A 14,728-nucleotide genomic window follows, 5' to 3' on the forward strand; every position below is an offset into this window, starting at 1 on the left:
ATCAAGACATAGCTTGTTTATCAAGTCCAAATTTTTAAAACAATTTAGCTTGTCTTGCAAAACACTCTCGGACCAAGTTACTCTCAATCCTAGGTTTTACTGTATATAAATATACCTGCTGTAATGTTCCAAACATTGTAGCCAGCTGAATTTCCATAATAATAAATGAAGAGTTCAGACTGTGCAATCAGATCACATGACTTAACATACAGTTTAATCAGACCGAGGGGGAATAGTCAGAAGCAGCTGAGATCCCTAGCAGTCAGGCCCGAACTGGCCATAGTGCACACTGGCATTTGCACGGTGGGCTGGTGTGCCGCATGTCCTAACACGGGAGGCAGCAAGATGTTGATCACGATTAACCAGTCAACAGCGGGGAGCCGACAGATGGATTGTGACCATGGCTCTGCCTCACCCCAACCTCAGCTGCTCTCATGTTATGACCCCTTTCACACTGGTGTGTTTTTCAGGTGCTTTTGGGCTAAAAATAGCGCCTGTAAAATGCCTCTCCTGCAGCCCCAGTGTGAGAGCCCGAGTGCTTTCACACTGGGGTGGTGCGCTTGTAGGACGCTAGAAAAAGTCCTGCAAGCAGCGTCTTTGGAGCGGTGGAGGAGCAGTGTACACTACTATGAGGGGGTGGTAAAAAAATGGGCTGCTCAATCTAAAATGCCCAGGCCAATTTTTTGCCGCAGTCTAGGCAAGCGGTTATAAGACACTAGACATCAGTGCTGGAATAAGGTCTTTTGGTACCAAAGATGATGATGTCAAAGTGCTCTCCCCCTTTCCCCTAAACTGAGATAGTCAGAGCTTACATATCCACAAGTGCAGAGCCCAGGTAGGTGAAGGGTGAAGAAATGACAGAAATTAAATGCAGTCAGGTGGAGAAATGACAACCACTGCATGCCGGCTATAAAAATACCACTTTTGGTTCAAAAAAAATTAGCAGAATGGGAAATGTTTTGTGACATAAACTAGATTTTTTGGAGAAACAGAGGCAGAATTGCATTAACATAAATATGTTTACACTGTACAGAAATAAAAAGTTTAAATAGTGGACAGGAGGACTGCAACATCAAAAATTTAAATATTAGTTGGTTAGATCTAATAATGAGAACCGTCTACTGAACATTGGTAGTGTTTAAAGAGGAAGTAAACCCTGATTGATTTTACTTCCTTTTTAGTTCCCTAAAAAGTAAAAGTAGACTGTGCTAGTATGCATCACATACCAGCACATTATGTGCCACTTACCTTAGTCCGCGCTGTCCCCGCTGGTGGCTGCATCCATGTTCGTCCCTCCTCCTTCCGGGACCGCGGACTCTGGCTCCATGACTGGCCAGAGTCGCATGATGGCACTCCCGCACATGGGCATGGGAGCCACCAGTCACAGTGAAAGAACGGTACAGAGGGCTGTTTCTTCACAGCGCATGCTGGTGAAGGTAAATAAGTAAACGGCGTTTAAGAGATATTTACTGCACCTATAGGTAAGCCTTATTGTGCGCTTACCTATAGGTACAACTTCCCCATGGAGGTTTACAACCACTTTAACCATGAAAAGACAACTAGCTGATAACATGTGTAGACACTGGTCACCATTGAAAGGGGGACACAGACATTGACTGCCAATGTAAGGGGGACACAGACACTGATTGTCAATGTAGGGGGGGCACAGACAATGACTGCCAAAGTAAGGGAGAAACAGACACTGACCGCCAATGTAAGGGGGGCAGAGACACAAACTGCTAATGTACAGTATGAATGGCTTTTTTTCCCCATTAAAGCACCAAGACAGGGTATTGGCCCTGATAAAATTGCTTCTTGTCTCAACAGTTGCAGGTTGTTTAATAGTTTCTATTTGTTCTATATTATGCTTTATTTTTTAAAGACAATCCTTTAGGCTTATGTGTGCCTGTGAAACTCCGATGTGTGATAAAGTAGTTAAGGAGTATTTTGCGGGTACAAGGACTATGGCATATGTGTGCAGTGCGTACTGTGTGTAGGTTTAGGGATATTGAATTCAAATTCATGGAGATCCAAGCAGTCACATTTTCTTCCAGCAGACGTCCGAATTGCATGCTTGTGCGATGACTCAGATCCTTCCTATTACAGCCCCCCCGCCTTACCTTATATTACAATTAGTGTCCTCAGTCTCCTTCAGATCACAGCCCCCCACTTCACATCAGTTTACCATTCTTAGTGTCCACTGCCCCCTATCCCATCACCGCCCCCCCCCACACAGAAGTGCCCCCCCTTTACATCTCCCCCCAGCACTGTCCCCCCTCAGATCTCCCCCTCACAGCACTGCCCCCCTTCATGCCCCCCCACAGCACTGTCCCTACTGACATCCCTCAGCAGCATTGCCCCCTTTACATCTCCCCCTCCCCACAGCACTGCCCTCTCTTTACATCACCCCACAGCACTTGCCCCCCATTAAACCTCTCCGCCTACAGCACTTGCCCCCTCCTTTACATCTCTTCCCCCACAGCACTGCCCTCCCTCTTTACTTCCCTCCCCATCAGCAATCCCCCCCCCCACAGTACTTGCCCCCTTCCCATCACCCTCCCTCCACAGCACTGCTCCCCTTTCATATCACCCTCCCCTCTCCACATATATATATATATATATTTCTTTTTTATTACTTTTTTATTTTTTTTACAAACAAAACCAGAGCAACACCATAGTAATACTGTACTGCTCTGGGGGGTTGTGTGAGCAGGATTTTTTTACACACTATGATAGCTTATAATTAAATTTTACAGTTATAAGCAACCAGTTTTTCTGAATGAAAACTATTCATTCAGTGTTTACTATTGTGATTAGCCACAGCTATTTACATGGTACAGGTGGATTATGATTGGCCCTGTCTGTATCATGTGATCACTGTGCCCAATCACAGAGCTCATCACAATAGTACACAATGAAAGGCATGAATTAAAGCCTCACGCTAGGCACAACCCTGGGAGCATGTCATGTGACATGCTCCCAGAACAGGGCTCCCACTCAGCCTCCATTTTACAACAGGCCAGGTGGAAAGGGGTTAAAATATAAATGAAGGCAAAGCTTTTTTTTAGTTTTGGATACAGTGGCGAGGGATTAAAACACTTGCAAGGTCTTTATGGATGTCTATGCTCCTGTAGGGAAATTCAACTTCTCCATTTGTCCTGGTGACCATTAACACCGAAAGTGAAAGCAAGTCCCAAATTCTGAGTGTTCACAAGAACAGTTGTAGAGAGGAATTTTCCCACTAGAACACTAGTTCTGGTGACCCTCATGACTACCAGTGATCTCTTCAGTTTGGAGGGATTTCCCCTCACTTCTCGTTGTGGCTATGGGACAGAAAGTAAAGGGAAATCTCCTCAATGGGACACAGATACAGAAAAAACCTAGCAGGCAGTTTTATCATACTTTCATTGCATCATTGCTTTCATAAGCGTGCCCCATGTCTGTCACAATTCTAGTTACACCGCTGCATTATGGTGTTATAAATGTATGGCATTGTAATGGACATTTGATGAAGGGGGCAGATACCATACCAAAAATTTCAGTTTCCACTCTTCCACCTAAATTGATAAGAAACTGTTTTATTAGCTTAGACTTCTTCAGTAGCAAATCAGTAATACTCACGGAATTCCCACATTTGTTTTTTTTTTTTTTTTAATATGCTCACAAAGCATTATTATACATTATTAGCTTAATGAAAAATGCAATATAAAATTTTATTTGATTAGCACAGTAACCAATAAAAAGCGCTTAAAACTAAAAGCTTAAAGCTTTAAACTAGTCTAACTGCAGGAAAGGAATATTTTGTAAGGTTGTTACAAATGTATTTGCTTATTATTCTTTGGCTATTAAAATAAGTACAACATACGTATACGAGGAACAAAAGAGGAAGTTGATATTAATGTCTCACTGTGTGTGAATTTGTAGCACTGTGTTTGCACTACCAGTCCATAGAAAACAGTAATAAACACCGTCATCTGCATCCTGTATATTACTGATAGACAAAACACCTGAGCCTCCTTGGATTGATCCAGTAAAACGTTCAGAGGTTCCTGGAGGCTTTATATTATGATTATTTCCTCCATCACTACCTGTTAAACCTTTAAGAACACTCCCAGGTGTCTGATATATCCAGCGTGGGTAGTTACTACCAACTACAGAACCATCACTACGACCACAGGACAAAATGACATTACCACCAAGAGGCGCCGTTATTGTAGCTTTCTGGATGACAGTAAACTGAGCCACAGAATCTGCAACACAAATGAGAAAATGATGATAGTAGAAGGAAAAATCATAGTATATTTATATTCAATAGTCTTAATAAAATATATAATATGAATTACAGGAAAAATAAGTGATGAAAGTGAAGACAGTCCAGAACATGATCATGGTGATGATGAGGAATCACTTCGACAGAAAAGACTTTGGTTGAATCCTTCTCATTCTCATAGTTATATTCTGTATATAAAACCACACCTTTCTATGCAAAGTGTCTCAAGTTCATTTGCAAACAGCAGCCTCCACCTACTATGTATCTACTGCTGAATACATTTACACTGTAGTCCATTATGTGACTGAAATCTGAACAACATTTCACCATATATTCCTGTTTTAATGTCCCAAACATTGTAGCCTTCTGATCTTCCACAATAAAAAAATGCAGAGTCCAGATGATGCAGTCAGATCACATGACATAGCATACAGTTTACTCAGACCAAGGTGGAATAGTCAGAATGAGCTGGGATCTCCAGCAGTCAGGACCAGGCTGGCCGTAGTTCACACTGGGCATTTGCCCAGTGGGACGGCGAGCCGCATGTCCTAACATGCGGGGCGGGAAGCCGTCGACCGTGACTGACTAGTCAACCACGGGGAGCTGACGGGTGTAAAGCACCCTGGAGTTTAGTCAGGGTTACACCTCAAAATTTACTTGCCATGAATAGTCACCTTGGCTAATTGTTAGAGATCCATTGATTTCTCCCTAAGTTTGCCCTTGTTGTACTTTTCTCTTCTACCACTGGGTGGCCAGGTATCTGGTGGTACTAGATACGAGAAGGGCAACGTAAGGTAACCTTAACTATAGTGTCCACTACCTGTCAGCCCCCCCCCCCCCACAGACACAAGGGCATCTGCTGGCACTCTGAGTGAGCCTTATACGGCAGGAATGTCCTCCTTCTGCTGTGACCCCACAGCCACTGCTGCACCCAGTGGCATCCCAAAGTGTCCCAGCCAGCCTTCCTCTGACGGTTCAATGATTCAGGCTCCTCAGGACTGGGAGGGTCCAACTGTTTGAATGGCTGCTTTCCTGGCTGGTACCAGTCAGGTAAATACAGATCTGAAAATGGAAGTGACAAAATCCACATAGCTTCTAGCTTCATTCGTCACAGAGGGGAGGGAAAAATAGATGTTTCTTCTTCTCCTGACCTGATGGAATGGGAGAGCCTGAGAAAACAGGGTGGCTGAATGCAACAGCGGGGATAATTTTTGTTGCACATTGAGCATCTTGGCCACAGCATATATTATCCCCCCTCCTCCGCTTTGCAGTATAAGGGGGATCAGTTGGAGGCAATAAATATGCACAGATGAGCCACACATTTTTACCACCATCCCTCCCCAAACACATGTGTATTAGCCAATTTACACAGGGATGTAGATGTGTCTCCCATGCACAGCCGTCTTTTACTGGCATGGGGATGCACAGATGTTGTGCATGTATCCCCATGTCAGCATCCTATTTATTTGTTTTGGAACCAGTGGCCGCCCATCCATAGGGGGCGCCCGGGCACCGCCCCCACCCTGCTGTAGTCACACAAAAAAAATTAATTTGTTTTAAAACGGCCCCTTTAAGAAAAAAATTTAAAAAATGTCCTTTAACTTTGTGCACTGTGTTCCGGTGCTGGACACAGTGCACTATGGGAAGCGCCACGTCAATGCAATCATGAGATTGCAGACGCGGAGCTTCAGTGGAGAGGGGAGGCCCCTCCCCTCTCCACTGAACACCCGGAGAAAAGCAGGAAGGACCGAATGGGCCGCCACTGACCCCGCCTAGACAAGTAACTGCTGGACCTCCTAGTGCGGGGGTTCATCCATGCTAAGTGACACTGGGACACTTCTCCTTTCCCCTGCTCTATACAGTACTCGCTCTGTGTTTAGAAAAGCTGGGTGACTTTAAAAAATAGTTGTTGGTGGATGGCAGTGTCTTTCTGGAGAGGAGTTTGTTTTCCAGGGCTATGTGAGGTTGGTGCTATTACATACTTGTCAGCGGTTCCAACTCTGGAGCAGCAAGGACAGCTACAGAGTCTCTGCCTTTGCTGGGTCCTGATAATCTCCCCCCTTCATGTGGTCGGGAGTGTTCGGTCTGTCTTGTCAGCAAGATGAAAGAGTGAGGAAGACATTCTCTGATTGTTTCACCTGCTCCCTGAATTCCCTGTTTTTCCTCCCTTCAGACTGTGCTCTGTGTGAACTGTAACCTCCGGTGTTTGCTGCAGGGCTTGCATGGAGTAGAGCTTCTGCTGCAGGGGGTGAGTGGGGGTATTGGTGCTGATGTGTGTCAAATGGTGGGAAGCCTGAATGGTCTACCAGATATTGTTTGCATTGTGCTGAGGTCCTTTCCCCTGACATTTACTAGGTGCACTTGGGTTAGGAAACACCATAGCTGTGTAACAGCCAGGCACTTGTTGATCTCCTTGAATTAAGATCTTCTATTACTGTAAGAATCAGAGTAGCATTGGGGTTGTACACTACCACACAAGTTGAAGTTTGCAGTGGTGCACCCAAGCTGACCTGTATATTCTCACAGTGGAATAATTGAAGAAAACTCAGGACTTGGTTATATACAAGCATTTATTGGCACATTGTTTTACACCATTTTGATGAATTTACATTTGCTTTTGTGTTTTTGGCGTATTATGTGTGTAGCAGCCTCCCTAGCACCCCCTAAAACTTAACCTGAGTGCAGACCTGGAGGGGTTTGTTTACGCCCCCCCCCCCCAAATTTTTTTGGCACCAGCCGCCACTGATTGGGAAACAGCCACTGTGTGTCCCCAAATGCAAGCTGTATGCATTCAGGGGTTTGCATCGATTGGAATGGGCCCTACATGAGGCCTAAAGACGCATTTTACCGTCCTCCTATGGTCATCATCATTATCATCCTGATTATCACACAGTACAGATGTTGTGGCTCAAAGCACCTGCAGCCTTAAAGTTAGGAGGCATTACATTGTTGTGAATTCTAAATCAGATGCCTACGTGCTATTACATGCAGCTGTCCCCTGGAAAGCCATCCTCAGCATTCATATGGTGACCACATCAAACCCACCCTCAGAAGCCATAAAGTAGACACATCACCCCCACCCTCAGCATCCATATCGTGACCACATCACTGCCACCCTCAGCAGCAATATTGTGATCACATCACCCCCATCCTCAGCAGCCATACAGTGACATCACCCCCACCCTCAGCATCCATATCGTGACCACATCACTGCCACCCTCAGCAGCCATATAGTGATCACATCACCCCCATCCTCAGCAGCCATACAGTGACATCATCCCCACCCTCAGCAGCCATATAGTGACCACATAACCCCCACCAGCCATATAGTGACATCACCCCCACCCTCAGAAGCCATATAGCGACATCACCCCCACCAGCCATATAGTGACCACATCACCCCACCAGCCACATATTGATATCACCTCCACCAGCCATATAGTGACATCACACCCCACCCTCCGCAGCCATATAGTGACATCACCCCCCACCTCCATATAATGACGTCACCGCCCACCTCCATATATAGTGTAATCATCACAGATTGTGTCAGAGCACAGCCTGTGGGCCACACGCTAGGCACAACCCTGGGAGGATGTCATGTGACGTGCTCCCAGAACAGGGCTCCCACTCAGCCTCCATTTTACAACAGGCCAGGTGGAAAGGGGTTAAAATATAACTGAAGGCAAATTTTTTTTAGTTTTGGATACAGTGGCGAGGGATTAAAACACTTGCAAGGTCTTTATGGATGTCTATGCTCCTGTAGGGAGATTCAACTTCTCCATTTGTCCTGGTGACCATTAACACCGAAAGTGAAAGCAAGTCCCAAATTCTGAGTGTACACAAGAACAGGTGTAGAGAGAAATTTTCCCACTAGAACACTAGTTCTGGTGACCCTCATGACTACCAGTGATCTCTTCAGTTTGGAGGGATTTCCCCTCACTTCTCGTTGTGGCTATGGGACAGAAAGTAAAGGGAAATCTCCTCAATGGGACACAGATACAGAAAAAATCTAGCAGGCAGTTTTATGATACTTTCATTGCATCATTGCTTTCCTAAGCATGCCCCATGTCTTTCACAATTCTAGTTACACCCCTTCATTATGGTGTTATAAATGTATGGCATTGTAATGGACATTTGATGAAGGGGACAGATACCATAGCAAAAATTTCAGTTTCCACTCTTCCACCTAAATTGATAAGAAACTGTTTTATTAGCTTAGACTTCTTCAGTAGCAAATCAGTAATACTCACGGAATTCCCACATTTGTTTTTTTGTTTTTTTTTAATATGCTCACAAAGCATTATTATACATTATTAGCTTAATGAAAAATGCAATATAAAATTTTATTTGATTAGCACAGTAACCAATACAAAGCGCTTAAAACTAGTCTAACTGCAGGAAAGGAATATTTTGTAAGGTTGTTACAAATGTATTTGCTTATTAATCTTTGGCTATTTAAATAAGTACAACATACATATACGAGGAACAAAAGAGGAAGTTGATATTAATGTCTCACTGTGTGTGAATTTGTAGCACTGTGTTTGCACTACCAGTCCATAGAACACAGTAATAAATACCGTCATCTGCATCCTGTACATTACTGATAGACAAAACACCTGAGCCTCCTTGGATTGATCCAGTAAAACGTTCAGAGGTTCCTGGAGGTTTTATATTATGATTATTTCCTCCATCACTACCTGTTAAACCTTTAGGAACACTCCCAGGTGTCTGATATATCCAGCGTGGGTAGTTACTACCAACTACAGAACCATCACTACGACCACAGGACAAAATGACATTACCACCAAGAGACGTGGTTATTGTGGCTTCCTGGATGACAGTAAACTGAGCCACAGAATCTGCAACACAAATGAGAAAATGATGATAGTAGAAGGAAAAATCATAGTATATTTATATTCAATAATCTTAATAAAATATATAATATGAATTACAGGAAAAATAAGTGATGAAAGTGAAGACAGTCCAGAACATGATCATGGTGATGATGAGGAATCACTTCGACAGAAAAGACTTTGGTTGAATCCTTCTCATTCTCATAGTTATATTCTGTATATAAACCACATCTTTCTATGCAAAGTGTCTCAAGTTCATTTGCAAACAGCAGCCTCCACCTACTATGTATCTACTGCTGAATACATTTACACTGTAGTCTATTATGTGACTGAAATCTGAACAGCATTTCACCATATATTCCTGTTTTAATGTCCCAAACATTGTAGCCTTCTGATCTTCCACAATAAAAAAATGCAGAGTCCAGACGATGCAGTCAGATCACATGACATAGCATACAGTTTACTCAGACCAAGGTGGAATAGTCAGAATGAGCTGGGATCTCCAGCAGTCAGGATCAGGCTGGCCGTAGTGCACACTGGGTATTTGCCCAGTGGGACAGCGAGCCGCATGTCCTAACATGGGGGGCGGGAAGCCGTCGACCGTGACTGACCAGTCAACCACGGGGAGCTGACGGGTGTAAAGCACCCTGGAGTTTAGTCAGGGTTGCACCTCAAAATTTACTTGCCATGAATAGTCACCTTGGCTAATTGTTAGAGATCCATTGATTTCTCCCTAAGTTTGCCCTTGTTGCACTTTTCTCTTCTACCACTGGGTGGCCGGGTATATGGTGGTACTAGATACGAGAAGGACAACGTATGGTAACCTTAACTATAGTGTCCACTACCTGTCAGCCCACCTCCCCCACAGAAACAAGGGCATCTGCTGGCACTCTGAGTGAGCCTTATACGGCAGGAGTGTCCTCCTTCTGCTGTGACCCCACAGCCACTGCTGCACCCTTAGTGGCATCCCAAAGTGTCCCAGCCAGCCTTCCTCTGATGGTTCAATGGTTCAGGCTCCTCATGACTGGGAGGGTCCAACTGTTTGAACGGCTGCTTTCCTGGCTGGTACCAGCCAGGTAAATACAGATCTGAAAATGGAAGTGACAAAATCCTCATAGCTTCTAGCTTCATTCGTCACAGAGGGGAGGGAAAAATAGATGTTTCTTCTTCTCCTGACCTGATGGAATGGGAGAGCCTGAGAAAACAGGGTGGCTGAATGCAACAGCGGGGATAATTTTTGTTGCACATTGAGCACCTTGGCCACAGCATATATTATCCCCCCTCCTCCGCTTTGCAGTATAAGGGGGATCAGTTGGAGGCAATAAATATGCACAGATGAGCCACACATTTTTACCACCATCCCTCCCCAAACACATGTGTAATAGCCAATTTACACAGGGATGTAGATGTGTCTCCCATGCACAGCCGTCTTTTACTGCCATGGGGATGCACAGATGTTGTGCATGTATCCCCATGTCAGCATCCTATTTATTTGTTTTGGAACCAGTGGCCGCCCATCCATAGGGGCCGCCCATCCATTTGTTTTAAAATGGCCCCTTTAAGAAATTTTTTTTTTTTAAATGTCCTTTAACTTTGTGCACTGTGTTCGGGCGCTGGACACAGTGCACTATGGGAAGCGCCACATCAATGCAATCACGAGATTGCAGACGCGGAGCTTCATTGGCAGGGTTTGGAGATGCTTTACGGCTAAATCGATCGCGCTGACCAGCATCCACCCGGCCAGGTGCTTTGTTCTCAGCGTGAGAACAAAGCCACTTCCGGCGGGTTACAAAAAGATGGCCACCGTGACTAATCCCCTTGTGTTCAGTGGAGAGGGGAGGCCCCTCCCCTCTCCACTGAACACCCGGAGAAAACCAGGAAGAAACGAATGGGTCGCCACTGACCCCGCTTAGACAAGTAACTGCTGGACCTCCTAGTGCGGGGGTTTATCCATGCTAAGTGACACTGGGACACTTCTCCTTTCCCCTGCTCTATACAGTACTCGCTCTGTGTTTAGAAAAGCTGGGTGACTTTAAAAAATAGTTATTGGTGGATGGCAGTGTGATTCTGGAGAGGAGTTTGTTTTCCCGGGCTATGTGAGGTTGGTGCAATTACATACTTGTCAGTCTAACAGTGGAATAATTGAAGAAAACTCAGGACTTGGTTATATACAAGCATTTATTGGCACATTGTTTTACACCATTTTGATGAATTTACATTTGCTTTTGTGTTTTTGGCGTATTCTGTGTGTAGCAGCCTCCCTAGCACCCCCTAAAACTTACCCTAACTGAGTGCAGACCTGGAGGGGTTTGTTTACGCCCCCCCCCCCCCAAATTTTTTTGGCACCAGCCGCCACTGATTGGGAAACAGCCACTGTGTGTCCCCAAATGCAAGCTGTATGCATTCAGGGATTTGCATCGATTGGAATGGGCCCTACATGAGGCCTAAAGACGCATTTTACCGTCCTCCTATGGTCATCATCATTATCATCCTGATTATCACACAGTACAGATGTTGTGGCTCAAAGCACCTGCAGCCTTAAAGTTAGGAGGCATTACATTGTTGTGAATTCTAAATCAGATGCCTACGTGCTATGACTATTGGATAACAGATGTCTATTAAACATTACCCAACCATTATACTCCTATTCCCAATAATGAGACCACACCAGCTTCTGGAGTATAAAACAAAGGCCGTAGCAGCCTACTTTATTAACTTAACATAAAATTATATTATCAAAAATATAAAACTTCCGTCATCAAGAAAAACAAACATCTGTTATGCAACCTGGATCAAAAAGAACGTTGGTCTGAGCAATAGCTTTAGCAAATCCATCTGATGGCCATAACAACTATAGCACTGCAGCCCTAAACCAAAAATCTCCAATAGGCCTCAAGCCGACAAGCTGGCTCAGAGACTGCCGTGACTGCAGTGCCCCATATCACTTCCCGGCTAACCGGGAACCAAAAAACCTCCGGACCCATATCAACGTTGGATCCCCACTCTTACTTTTTAGCCATCTTCCTTCCCTTGCCCAGACCAACGCCCGCCACTGCCACGACAATCTCTCTTCTTTCACCTGTTGACAAAAGAAAAACCACAAACCCAACGACAATAACATATCTTATTACTAGGGAGGGTGGGCGGGAACTTTCCACGATCTTCTGCTATCCCTCCCAGAGCGGGAAGCCCTTTTAAATGTCCCCTCCCCTAATTCTCCCTCCCCCTCGGCTCCACCATAATCCTCAAACATTAACCCTTACCCTGTTCCCACTGTCATGTTCGCCCTTTGCCTACAGCATTGCATGCTGTTGCTCCAGGCTTTTCTTGACTATTGGATAACAGATGTCTATTAAACATTACCCAACCATTATACTCCTATTCCCAATAATGAGACCACACCAGCTTCTGGAGTATAAAACAAAGGCCGTAGCAGCCTACTTTATTAACTTAACATAAAATTATATTATCAAAAATATAAAACTTCCGTCATCAAGAAAAACAAACATCTGTTATGCAACCTGGATCAAAAAGAACGTTGGTCTGAGCAATAGCTTTAGCAAATCCATCTGATGGCCATAACAACTATAGCACTGCAGCCCTAAACCAAAAATCTCCAATAGGCCTCAAGCCGACAAGCTGGCTCAGAGACTGCCGTGACTGCAGTGCCCCATATCACTTCCCGGCTAACCGGGAACCAAAAAACCTCCGGACCCATATCAACGTTGGATCCCCACTCTTACTTTTTAGCCATCTTCCTTCCCTTGCCCAGACCAACGCCCGCCAAAGCATCCCAATAGTAATACCTTACTCTTGGGTGCTCCTCCACACCCGAATAGCTCGCTGTATACCGTCTTGTATGCCCAAAGCCCACAAATCCGTCCCCACCTCATTAAGATGTACCCCATCTCGTCTTAAGTACCTCCATGTCTCGAATTCCAGTTCCATATGCCTGATTGCCAACCCTCCACAACTAACCACAAATTTACTCACTTCCCTATTAATCTTCTTCCTAGCTCTATTCACCCCCTCCACTGACCTGGCCATTCTCCAACACATGCGTGCAACCATGTCCGACCAGACAATGATCATTTTTGGAAATTCCTTCCCTAAGCGCCAGACGTCAAATTTAATGTCTCGCGTAATGTCTATCATTGAGCGAATACCAAGATCATTGCCGCCCACATGTATTACCAGCACATCCGGAGGGCCCTCCCTGTTTGCATAACGTTGTACCTCCTGAACCAACCTGCCCCACAACATCCCCGGTATACCAAACCATTTTAAATACACTTCCCGTCTATCAAAACCTAACTGCCTACCCTCAGGTCGGGCGTCTCCCCTCCGAGCCCCCCAACACACATAAGAATGGCCCATAATCCAGACCACTCTTGGAGCTGCACCTGAAATTAAAAGAAAACAAACCATGCTCAACATTGACCAGTTAACTACTGTCCCACCGGCCATAAAACCACAAAAACAACCTAACTCCTTACAATCTTACCGCTAGTTGAGGTCGCACATAAGATTGAAATCTGTTAGACTCCCACCGCCCAATCCGTTTTATTGTTTCCACATCCATACCCAATCTGGCCGCCTCTGTTGCGGCACCTATCCGGAATGAATGTGATGAAAATTCCCGCTCCTCAAGTCCCAGCCCAAGCAAACATTTTGTAAAAACAGCAATAAACTGAAAACGCGATAACATATCTCCATTTGCATGTATCAATAAAGGGCCCTGACAGTCCGGCCTCACTTTCAAAAATTCCCGTACTGCACCCACTGGGCACTGAGGGGATCCCAGGATGGAATAAACTCGCACCATCCTGCCTCTCCCCTCCTGATCTGTCTTCGACTTCCGTAGGAATATCGATACCCCGTCCTCCTCAAGTGTAACCTCTTTACAACCAACTCCTCCTTGCACTGTTTTTGAAGGGCTAACCAACTCCCCTATCCTGAATGCCCCAAAAAATGCTAATACAAAAGCTACCTTAAACAAGCTAACTTCGTAATCAGACGAACAGACCCCCCTCAATTGTTCCACAATACCCCCCAGTATCTCGAAAGTTACTGGTCTCCTTGAATCGCGCTGAACCGCCGCCCTCCGATAACCTTTCAACGCCTGTCTCACCCAAAAGTCCTTGGTGAAGTCGGGCTGCCCTTGTAGCTTAAAAAGGAAAGCTAAACCAGCTAGCTGTATACTGATCACAGATACCGACGCACCCTCGTTAAATTTTCTTGCCAGATAATACAGTAATAGCGAACGCACTCCTTGCCCTACAAGTTCCTCCCTCAACGCTCGCCCAAAGGACATCCATTCCTGCCAAACCCTATTGTATGCTGCCCAAGTAGCCCCACTTACCGACCGCTTAATCCATCCCTCGACGACTCCAGTGCAATCTCCCACAGCCAGTCTGGACAAGGCACCCCCTGTTGCTCCGCTTCCGGCGCCAACTCTCTGAACCTGTCCCACTGGAAGCGAGACAACGCATCAGCAATTACGTTTTCCACCCCCGGTAAGTGAACAGCATGAATGAAGACATTCAGTTGTAAGCATCTTAACACTAAGTGTTGCAGCATCCTAATCACCGGCGGAGATGAC

General features: G+C 45.2%; 1 long non-coding RNA gene across 1 annotated transcript; it reads right to left on the minus strand.

Moving 5' to 3' along the window:
• Positions 1 to 3,975: 3,975 nt before the first annotated feature.
• Positions 3,976 to 4,445, minus strand: LOC141128277 (uncharacterized). Its single transcript, XR_012241671.1, has 2 exons — positions 4,344 to 4,445; positions 3,976 to 4,250 (listed from the first exon to the last, which is right to left on the minus strand). It is a non-coding gene; the product is annotated as an uncharacterized lncRNA (long non-coding RNA).
• Between the last annotated feature and the right edge of the window lie 10,283 nt (positions 4,446 to 14,728).

The sequence above is a fragment of the Aquarana catesbeiana genome, linkage group LG01 (assembly GCF_042186555.1).
Source record: "Aquarana catesbeiana isolate 2022-GZ linkage group LG01, ASM4218655v1, whole genome shotgun sequence".
Lineage (NCBI taxonomy): Eukaryota > Metazoa > Chordata > Amphibia > Anura > Ranidae > Aquarana > Aquarana catesbeiana.